The 11,517-nt window shown below is 33.4% G+C and overlaps 1 pseudogene; it reads left to right on the top strand.

Annotated features, from left to right (window-relative positions):
• Window positions 1-736: 736 nt before the first annotated feature.
• Window positions 737-11,517, top strand: part of LOC149529130 (aminopeptidase M1-like) — a 56,199-nt pseudogene continuing 45,418 nt past the window's right edge.

Here is an 11,517-nt window from a genome sequence, read left to right as displayed (position 1 = left end):
AAATCAAGGATACCATGCCAGGAAAATGATCCTTGAGCCTAAAACACTCAAGATATCCACCATATAGAAAAAATGCTAAAAATATGATAAAAAGAGCATGGGCCAAACACTAACAAAAAGGACCACATTTCTAAAAAGTACACAAAACCAGCTTTCCAAAAATATAAAGTTTTCAAAAAACTAACATGGGACACAAAAGATATGCATGTTAGAGTCAAAAACACAACTTTGGACTTCAACTAAAAAAATGAGCAATAAAAATGCATCAAAACCTAAAAATACGTACACCAATATCTCTATCTTAGAACCAACTTTTTGACACTTCTTTCAGATCAAAAAAATACCTCTGTATGCTCAAGTTATGGCCAAAAAAGTGAGAGTAGGTCAAAAAGGACCTAGAAGGAGAGTGCAAGAAGGTATGATAATGCAATGTTGACATCAGCATTTCGCTAGCATAAATTTGACGACCTGTCATCCGTTACAGCAAAAAAGGATGCCATGTGGCATGCCACATGGTAGGTCCATGTGGTAGCCACATGGCAGCAGGTGACGTGGCAAGGTCCACGTGGAAAAAGTGCCATGTGGCACCCATGCCACGTGTCACCCTCACAACACACTAATTGGGCACAAAATATCCACGCGGGCTCTGTGCTATCGGTGACTGTACTGCTGACCTGTCGGGTGGTGACGTAGGCAGTGACAGAGATGGGCAGAGCTCTGGGCAGCGAAACCAAGCATGGAGGCACTAATCACTGGTGAAGCGGCCAAAAATGGAGGCACCGCCAATAGAGGGCAAAGGATTAGCCGAGCGGTGGTGGCTGCGAAGCGGCGGTTGTGCAATGGCTGCCATGCGGCTACACTACTAGTGATAGTGGTGCCTGGGTGGCACACGGGCAGCCCCACGGTGGTGCTTGGGCACTGCGACGGTGGTGCAATTTTTTTTAAATCATAATAAATGCACCAAAATCGTCCGTACGGCCTCTCGAACTAAAAAAATTTGGCCTCCCGAAGCTCTGTCTCCAAAATCAGCAAGTTTTATGTGAATCCTGACTGCAAATGGCCTTCTAGATCTAATGGCAATGTCCATTTGGGTTGAAAGTGCTCCAAAAATTTGTTGATCCCCTAATTTGAAAAAAAAATGCACAAACAAACTAGGGTTTGTGCCTCCAAATCATGGCTTCAAAATTCTTCAACGAAGCAATAGTAGGGAGGCTCTGATACCATGTTGGAGTTAATGAAATCCAACTTCAAAGACACCCAAGATCACCTGCATGCAAAAATCTATCAAAGGGAAGCCAAGGACAGAAGAGCATGGAGCAAGGGAAAAACTCTAAATGGACATGAGAGAGAAAGATATTACAACACAAGAAAATATGTATTTACAATATATTAAAATGAGATGTGAAATACAATAAGGGAGCTCGAATATAAAGAGCTCCAAGAATCTTCTGGAACAAGCTAGAAGATGCTAGGAGATAAGTGTGACAACTAAGCATACATCCACATGAGGTGGAAAGTCTTTGAACAAGGTGAGAGGATAAGTATGACTTAGGAGAGAACAAACTCCCGTATTGTCAACAACTTATAACAAACTCCTAGACTACAACTAATTAATAAATGCATTTACCTAAGTAAGCTTAAGTAAATAGAATAAATAATTAATAATTAATTATTTACTCTAACATTTCCAATCTCCACAACTTACGCTCTAATAACAATTTAAAGGAATTGAAGTAGAAAATAAAACAACAAATGTAAATCGAATAGACGAGAAGAAAAAGAACACAATATTTAACCTAGTTCACCATAAATGTGGCTACATCTAGACTATAGAGTATTGTATTAATGTAAAAAAGAGATGATTATAGATAATGTAGGAGTAGCATATATAAAGGCTCCAATTACATTACATAATGAAGAATCTTTGAATTGAAGAGTCTTAATTGGAGGGCAAGAATTTATTATGTCTGTTGGCCTTCATATACTTAACAATTTTTTGGTGTTGTTGGGTCATGAATCAAAAGTTAAATTCAATGAAGAGATGCCTTGAGCTTTGTAATGGAGGTCTTTTCATATTTTGAGGGAAACTAAATAGTTTGAGTGTGGTATGATTAAATTCATCAAAAATAGATCAAAAACTAAGTTCAACTAATGCATCTTTCTTCTATTGAAAAATATCATAGTGATTTTGTATTGTGATTTCATCTATCTTAAGTGTATAAGTGATGAAACTATTTAATAGGCTGATATATGATATGTATGTGATCACTATGTTTAATTTTTGGAGTATTTTATATGTAATCAACTTATTACATTAGAGACTAAGATACTTAAGAAGAAAGAAAGCATCCTTATTGATAGACTATTTGGAGACTTCAAATCATGAGAAAGAATATTTGTATTTATTTTGAGATCTAAATAAAAAATCAATCTTTCAAGTGTGGTTAGGTTTTTTGTTTCGGTGGGAGAGTTTTCCTAGGGTAAATCAATGGTTGGTTTTCTTGTGTTTTCTTTTTATAGATTATGATTATTGCATTGGTTATATTTTGGTTCAAAAACTTAACATAGTATCGAAACAAGTTTAAGAAAAGATTGTAAACTAGAATAAACATTTGGTAACTAGGATAATCATGATAACTTATCAGTGTTGAATATGTAGCTTTGTGTTTACTATGGGAGCTTCTATCTCAGCTATTAAGACATCTCATGCAACTTTTTCCAAAGCTTCCATTATTTTTTATTATATGGTAGGATGCAGACATTTCCATCTATGCTTTCATGTTTGACATTCAAGTTTTTGAGGATAACAATTGTGCTCGTGTTCAAATTTGCATTATCCTCCTGCATTATAATAATGTGATGATGAAAGGACATTTAGTGGAGATGGTTTATTTTATGTATATATCCTTGAATAATTGATCATTTTTTCGTTAATATTATTTCATATTATATCATTTGGAATAATTTATGTTTTTAGCATCGATCGATATGTTTCTCTTTATGATAGGTTGATTCTATGAAATTTTATTAATCTATATTGGTTGTAGGACATATCAATAAGCACTAGAAAAATTCTACATATTTTTCAATGCACATTGGGTAAATTTTTCAACACAAATTGGTTGATTTTTTGACAAATTCCTTTATCATTATTTTTTGGGTCGAACGTTCAATGACCAATGGGAGCACCTAAATTTTGACCAAATTTGTGTCAAAAAATGGCATCCAAATTAAATTGGTTGTCATCAAAATCTCTAAATTTTGACATTGGGAAACACCTATGTTTGACGAGAGTTATGTAGAAACAATGCCATCCTCCTTGAAAATATCATTAAAAATGAGTACTTAGCATTGAAATTTTGATGACAATAAGTAGTTAGCATCAAAATTTTGATGACAATGATTTATTTTAAAACAAATTAACCACCAACACAAAATTTTAACCACCAACATTGGTGTGTTAACCCATTGCAAAGAATTGAGCCCATTGAAAATTTTTCAAATCGATTATCAATGATGGGTTGGGGGTAAAAATATAAAATATTCTTGGCAACTCAATGGGATGCTTGCTTGCTAAGCATAAGATCAGTGTCCTTAAGAAATCTAGTGGCCTTAAGTTATTCTAACTTAGTTGAAGAATCCTACAAGTTAGAAATGAAGGCTGAAGAAAGGATAAAGAGGAGACAAGAGAGACAAGGTATCGATAGAAATCAATCAAATAGAGGTAGGGGTAGAAGATCTAATAAAGGTCAAGGAAAGAATAACCTTGAAAAAGGTAAATATCCTATCAATGAGGCAAGAAGTGCACAAAGAATCAATAACAAGATTGGTGTTAGCAAAGGTAGTAGTAGTTTCAATGAGAAATGCTACAACTATGGAGAAGAAGGGCATCTCTTCTATAAGTGCCCTAAGAAAGACACAAGGAGGTATGATAAAAGGATTGGTATTACACAAGGTGTCAAGGAAGAAGAGAATAAGGAAGATAAGTAAAAGGGAAATATCATTGAAGTGAGGGCCTATACCAATGCAAAGCACCTTATTGTGAGAAATGAGTAAAGGTTGTAGTAGCACAAGCAAGAAATTACAATTTCCAAAACTAATTGCCTAAGTCAATGCAAGATATGCAAGATGATTATTGATTCAGGTTCTTTTGATAACTTGGTTTCATTAGAGATGGTTGAGAATTTACATTTGAAGACATTTGAAGACCCCAGACCATACCGAGCAACTTGGGTGAGTGATGAACACAACATGTTGGTAACAAGGCAAGCATATTTGGACTTTTCACTTGGTGAGTACAATGAAGGCTAACAAAGAAATGCAAGGATCTGTTGTAAAGGGAAGAGAAAATAAAGTTGTAGTAGAGTAAGGATAAAGGGCTAATCAAGGAGTTATGATTGGTTAACTAGGTTAAGTTATGTCATTGGTCCATATGATCCAAAGGAGTTGCAGAACAAGGAGTTCAAGCAAGGAAAAGATGGTTGTCCAAAATCACAATCATATAGTGATGTTAAAGATGCATTATATTTGTGTGTTTCTAACAAGTTGTGTGTAGGTCAAATAACCATGAGTCAAGGCAAGATGATGCCAAGACATAGGCTACCATCAAGGAGGATTGGTGGATTCAAGACAAGGTCAGTAATTTCACTCTTAGGGAAAGAGTTCTTTTGGAGGTTGGGTGTATCACACAGCTACACCCCTCAAAGATCATAAATCCAAAGACCTCTTGAAGGCTCCCAACATGGAAGAAGGCATGAAGGAACCAATTAAATTTAATTGGCATCTGTTAGATCTAATAATGGCATATTGTATGGTTAATAATGCAAGAATGATTAAATGTCCTAAGGGGTCAGACAAGGAACCTAGGACCAAATAATGTAATGGATGGCCAATAGTGTCATTTGGGGTTAATTAAATTAGAAAAGGGTTAATAGGAGTTTTAGAAATAATAAGGGATCATTTAAGACCCATATTTAAATTTTTAAGGTTTAAAGTGATTAGAAAGTTGTAAAACATAAAATTGCAAATTTAAATTTTTAAAGCCTAATGGCTGGTAGCAATTTGGAAGGAAAGATAGTTTAGAGTCTTAAAGGAGTTTCTAATCACACTTGACTGAATGGAATTGGTTGTGGAATTTTTAAATCACCTTATATAGCCTGAGCAAGGCATAGGGGCAACAAATGTAATGTTGTATAAGTAGTTTGTACTGATTGGTTAAGGAAATGCATTGAAAAACTCCATTTTGCTAGCATTTTGTTCATTTTTGTTTAATCTCTTTCAATTCCTTTCATTCCATAAGGTCTTCGAAGCGTATTAGATGTTTTTGGATAAGCATTTGATGTATTTAAGTTTAGATCTTTGAGTTTTCTTAAAAGTTGATGTTTGCTTGAAGTGTTTCATGGTTTCATTTGATTAGTTTTGAGTTTTTGATGGAAATGGAGATCGTCTCATGGATGTAACCACTAATTCCTATGAGATGATAATCCTTAAACATGCACAATATTATATATAAATACTAATGTGTAGATTGGGAAGAAATACTAATAGGTGATCACTAAAAGTGGTTGGGAAAAGAATGGTTTTCATGGCTATGGAGCAGCAACCAAAGATCTAGCCATTGGAGGGATATATTTTATGATTTAAATAAGTTTGGTATGTCCAAAAGATGGTGTAAAAACTCACAGCAGGTCGATATTGTGTTTAGAGAGGTGACATTGAAGAAGTCATAGTTTAGGCAAGGGTTTGGAGGGTGATTTGGGGATTTTGGGTCTAGACAGCCAATAAGCTCAAATTGAGGCTTTATTCCCTTGGGATCCAATTAGAATATTTTTTTAAAATATCATGGTTTGGGGATAGGTACTGTGAGTACTTCCTTTTTGAAAGTGGGTGTTTTTTGGCTTAAAATAGGGTCCATAGTGTAACAACAAGGACTCCGTCCAAAACAACCATGCCTAAATTTTTTATGTGTTGTATTACAGCCAAATGGGTATCCAAATATGCAATTTATTTCTCTGATATTTTGGAAAATTTTAGAGAAAATGGAGGTAGAACAACATTAAGGGCTAATTATGAATAACTAGTCCTAGTAGGTCACATTTTGGGTTTGGGAAACAACTAGTATTTGGGGTTTTGTAACCTTTTGGATCACTTCACATTGGATACATAACAACCTTTGAAGGAACTATTTGGGTATGGGATCATCCATTAGTAAGAGCCTTGGTGATGAGCCTTAGAGTCTACTTGGGTCCTTAGGAAAGTGTCATGTGTTTGTGAGATTCTTGAGTTGATCCAAGATAACTCCTCATAAATAATAGTAAGTCATGGGTGCATGGATTAGAGGGTTATATCTTATTTATCTCATTCATCATAAGACCCATAGTAGAAGTAATGTACCATTTCATAAGTATGCAAATCTTTTAAATGCATAGTTACATCTATTATACAGAAAACTACTAAATGCATGGCTAAATCATTTTAGAGTTTTAGCATTAAACTACTATGCTCAAATCTTTCACGAATTACAAAATAATGTGTTGATTACAGCATGATGCATGAATACAAAGAAACTTAACAAATCATTCACAAAGATATAATCTAGCACAAGGCAGAGATCCAAACATGTCTTAATAAAAATTAGAATAGTCATGTTATGGTGTCTTTTGAAGTTGGTGATCAAAAGTTGGTTTGAATGTTATGAAAGGAGTATATTGAAATTAATTTGATGTCATTTCTTGCAATTTTCATCACGAACACTTTTAGCTTCAATATAATCCCCTTTTTTTATTTATACAATCACACACATCTTTTGCATCACATATTACATCACATACAAATGGTTTTGACTTAAGTGAGAAAAAATTCTTTACTCCTTTCAGCAACTTACACATGCAACTTCATATGCATTCTCTGCAAACTTCCTTACTAGTGATTTCAACTATAAGCTTCATAACACATCTTAAACAAATTGTCACACATCTTCCTTTTTGTAGAAATATTTCTTTAAACAACCATTCTTTTTTAACTAAAATTTTAACACTCAACACAAAATATTAATAACATTTTCAGCTTCTTAAGTTCACACATACCTAGCTCTCTTACCAACATACTTCTCTTTATAGTACCAAACTTTCAGTAAACGCCATTACATAGGCTTTAATTTTTACAATCATCTCTTCTCATTGTCTTCACCTCTTCTTTGAAGCTATCATAGGATCAACCTCTTCTTGTGTTGATTCCTTCTACTTTCTCTAATCATTACTTTTCTCCAGCCACTGGGTATGTCCAGTTTGACTACAATAAGTTCATACAGCATGGTCATATCAAGGATCTACTCCAAAACATGACTCCAAACAACAAAAAGATAATTTCTATATGAGAATCATTTTAAAAGTGAAATTCTAGCTATTTGTTTGAAGATCTTTGATGAATTATAAGACTGACATGCATAAAATAACATTTTTTTTTTCCCTTTTGAACAACAATAAGGAGTTGATTACTTATTTCGAGCAAATCAAGCATAGATATGCATCACAAAGTACCCATAAATGAGAGAGATGCAGACTCCTATAGTTACCAAGCCTCGTCCATGCCATCACATTTTGTCAACTAGTTACCATGCCTTATCCATTCCTATTTCCATAAATAGCAGCAACAAGTGTGTGGGGTTCGTATTTATAAAGTTGAAGGGATTTAATGAGTGGCATTCCTATTTCCATAAATAGAAGAAACTAGTCTTCTCATTCATTCATTCATTCATTCATTCATTCATTTAGGATACAAGAGTGAATATATATAATGTATCCTTCTGTACCCTTATCATCTATGTCTTTGCAATGATATTTTTTAGTGGAGATGGAAGAAAAAAATAAGGGAAATAAAGTATGCAATAGGTAATCTAAAAAATCCTTAATCGATTGAAAAAAGTTTTTTAGAAGGCATTTTTTGAGGCCTACTTTTTGTTGTTACTTACTTTCTATCATTACTACATGTTGAAGATGGTGTAGCTATGGTTAGATTACAGAGATCAAATTGTATATACATATATTAATATATGTCTTTTATATATATATATATATTCATATTCATATGCATATATCTATATTGAATCCCAAGTACAAACCATAGATTTTACTTATTCAATCTAAAATGAACTTGAGATTTATACAAATAAATATCAAATGCTATTGTTGGAAATACAATTGACATTTAGATCAATCCTTGTTAAACAATGATTAATTAGTAATTACTAACTAAACCCTTTTGTATTCCATTTGATATTGGAGAGACACAACTGATCATGAATCAGTGATTCAATTCATATATAATTTCATTTGATGGAAGAACTCAAGCATCAAAATTGATAAATGACTTGTACTCTTTTGCAGATATAATCCTAGTGGCTTACACATTCACAAGAAATAGATTGGCTCCATATATTCAAATTGTTATTCATAGATATGACACAACAATACTACCAAAGAAAATATACTAATCATTGGCATAAGACATTTATCCTAGCAAAAATGAACTTACCAATGTCGTCAATCAACATGTACAGCTAAAACACTTCCTCATGCCTACGAACTATCTAAAACAAAATGAAATGAGTTTTACTTTTCTTTTTTTGTTTGTATCTCATGTTTATTGAAATTTTAAAAACCCTTCCTCCCATCGACACATGATCTGCCTAAAACAAATTGAACTAAAAGTTTGTTTTTTTTTTTTTTTTTTGAAATTTAGACACAGAACTTAAGTTGCATCAAAATTTTGACCCTTTTGGGACATAAATGAATTTTTTTTGAAAATTAGAAGCCAAAATGGCCTTTTGTCAAAATCGAAGGTCAAGAATTGACCTCAAATGTAGTAATGAAGCAATGAGATGGTGAGAGACAACATGCAAAGTCATGCAGGTTGTAGAAATGAACATGGGAAATGTTGCTTGCAAGCTTGGGACTGAATTGGTTAACTTCATTAAAGAGGAAGAACCTATTCCTATTATCACTAGAGGACAAAATGACATTCAGAGGGGGACTATTTAGCTACAGAAATCAGATTCAAAGATATCTTGTGTGACAGATGGATAATGCCTAATTCTTCGCAAGCTTATGTGGCAATGTGATTGCTCAAGTTCCTTGCTTGATCAATTTTGGAATCAACTCTCTTATTGTGATAGTCAAAGTAGTGAGAATTTTTTCCTTGTTGAGAGGGAGTCTTTATTGATAGAGCATCAATAATTCTTATGCATGTCATTATTGATTTCTTCTCTGTCAAGGAGAAGTTCAAAGTGAAATCCTCTGTTAATGATTTTTTTTATGTGTAAGAGAAGTTCAAGGTGAAATTACTTGATACTAAATTCTTATTTGTGAGAGAAATTTGACGTGAAATCCCTTCTTAATGAGCTATGAATAGGTATGGTGGAATTGTCCTCTACAAGAAGGTATAGTGGACCCACCCTCTACGAGTAGGCATGGTGGAGATACATTCTTCTCTAGAAGAAGTATAAGGTGAAAGCCCTTGTTCCACTCTTTGTGATAAGGTATGGTGGATCCACCCTCTACAAGTAGGCATGGTGGAAGTCATGGAAGAAATTCCATGATGTAGTACTTTTTTTTATTCACCCTCTAGGAGTAGCCATGGTGAATTTCATATTGAGATGGCAATATTAAATTAAGAAAATATGTGATAAGATGTTTTCATTGACACTCTTTGGTTTCAACTCCTTTCTTTTCAGGTTGAGACACACCATGTCATATAAATGATCTCTTGCTAAGAGGGAGTGTTGATGTATTAGTAGTTGCAAGAGAAGTCATTCTCATAGCCTTTCTATAGCTCTTGCATTTAATTTGAGCTTTCAGTGGATGTTTCAAATTATGTTGTATTTTTTCTTTATTACAATTGCTTTGTCATGTTACAAGTTCAACTTCTAACAACATCATTTCATGATCAAGCATTGGGTTTGAGAACTGAGTTTGAATCGAGCTCATTCTGCTAAGTGGATACCCTTTATAGTGTGGATGTTGACATGGCAATGTTCCTTGATGACTTGACAACTTAGTCATGTCCATAGTTTATGGTTAAATGGTTCATATTTTGGGTGTTCTGGGGTCATGTATTGACAAGTCAATTCAATGAAGAGATGGCTTGAGCTTTGAAATAGTGGTTCTTTAATATTTCATCTGAAAATAAATAGTCCAAGTGTGGCATGATTAAATCCAAAGCATATCAAAAACTAATTTCAGTGATTGCACCTTATTTTGTTGAAAAATGTCATAGTGATTTTGTATTGTGATTTCATCTATGTTAAGTGTATAAGTATTGAGCCATATATTTTATATGGTGATATATGATATGTGTTTGATCATTATGATTTCATTTATATGTAATTTGTTTATTATATTAGAAACTAGAGATATCTAAAAAGAAAGAAGGAAGGCTTATTGATTGACTAGTTAGAGAGTTCAATCATAAGCAAGACAATTTGAATTTATTTTGAGATCTAAGTAAAGGATCTATCTTTTGAGTGTTGTTGGGTTTTTCTCTCGAGGAGGAGGGTTTTTGTTGAGATAACTATGGTGCATGTTAATCTCCCTGTTCACCACCATGTAGCAACAATTAGTCAAGAATGAGAAAGCGCATGCTTTCGCACGCAGCATTCACTGTTAGTTTATCTAGAGTTTGTGTTGGAATTTATTTAATTTATTTAGGTTTAAATCAATCAGTTTTAATCCCTCTTTAATAGGTTAGAACAAAAACACACAAATAATACAAAAGATCTGCATACAAATAGAATTAACATAGACAAAGGTCTACCACACCAAAGACCAAAATCATTTTATTCCATACACTAAATCTATTATTGAACAGAGAAAATGATCTACTTTTGTATAGAGTAGAAAACTAATTATTCTTGTTGCACATATCATTCTAAATTATTATATTGTTTAAATATATTTAGAGCCTTCGTAGACTCCTCCAATCATGAAAGAAGGTTTAAAACTAACTAGTTTAAACTTAAATAAACTAAGCAAAACCTATCACAAACTCTAGATAAAATAACAGTGAATGTTTCATGTGAAAACATGTGCTTTATTTCTCATTCCTTATTAGTTACTATTGTGTGATGTTGAATGGGGAGAGTAACATGCATCGTAAAACTAAAGATGAGCATTAGTTATCTCAACACTCCCCCTTGATGTCTAGACCCAAAAAAAATTCACATGTTTCAATTTGATCCATGTACTTCATAGTGTAAATCTATATCACTAGATTTTGATAGACTTGCATAGTACTTATAGTAGAAGTCAACTATCTTTTTTTAATTTTTCTCTTTCATGAGAGATCACAAGGCTTGGTCTTCACCTCTTTTCTCTAACATAGAGAAGGCTCATAAAACTTCCGTGTGCCAATCAAAACAAGTAGTCATCAACTACATCACTCAAACTTCTGAACCTTGATCCACCACTATCACTTTTAACATGCAAATTTTGAGGTTTATACAACCTTTTCGACATCTTTGTC

Source organism: Cupressus sempervirens, chromosome 11, assembly GCF_028749045.1.
Source record: "Cupressus sempervirens isolate cs-2001-9-10 chromosome 11, ASM2874904v1, whole genome shotgun sequence".
NCBI classification, from domain to species: Eukaryota; Viridiplantae; Streptophyta; class Pinopsida; order Cupressales; family Cupressaceae; genus Cupressus; species Cupressus sempervirens.
Note: the sequence above shows the minus strand (reverse complement) of the source record. Positions and strands in the feature narration are given on the sequence as shown.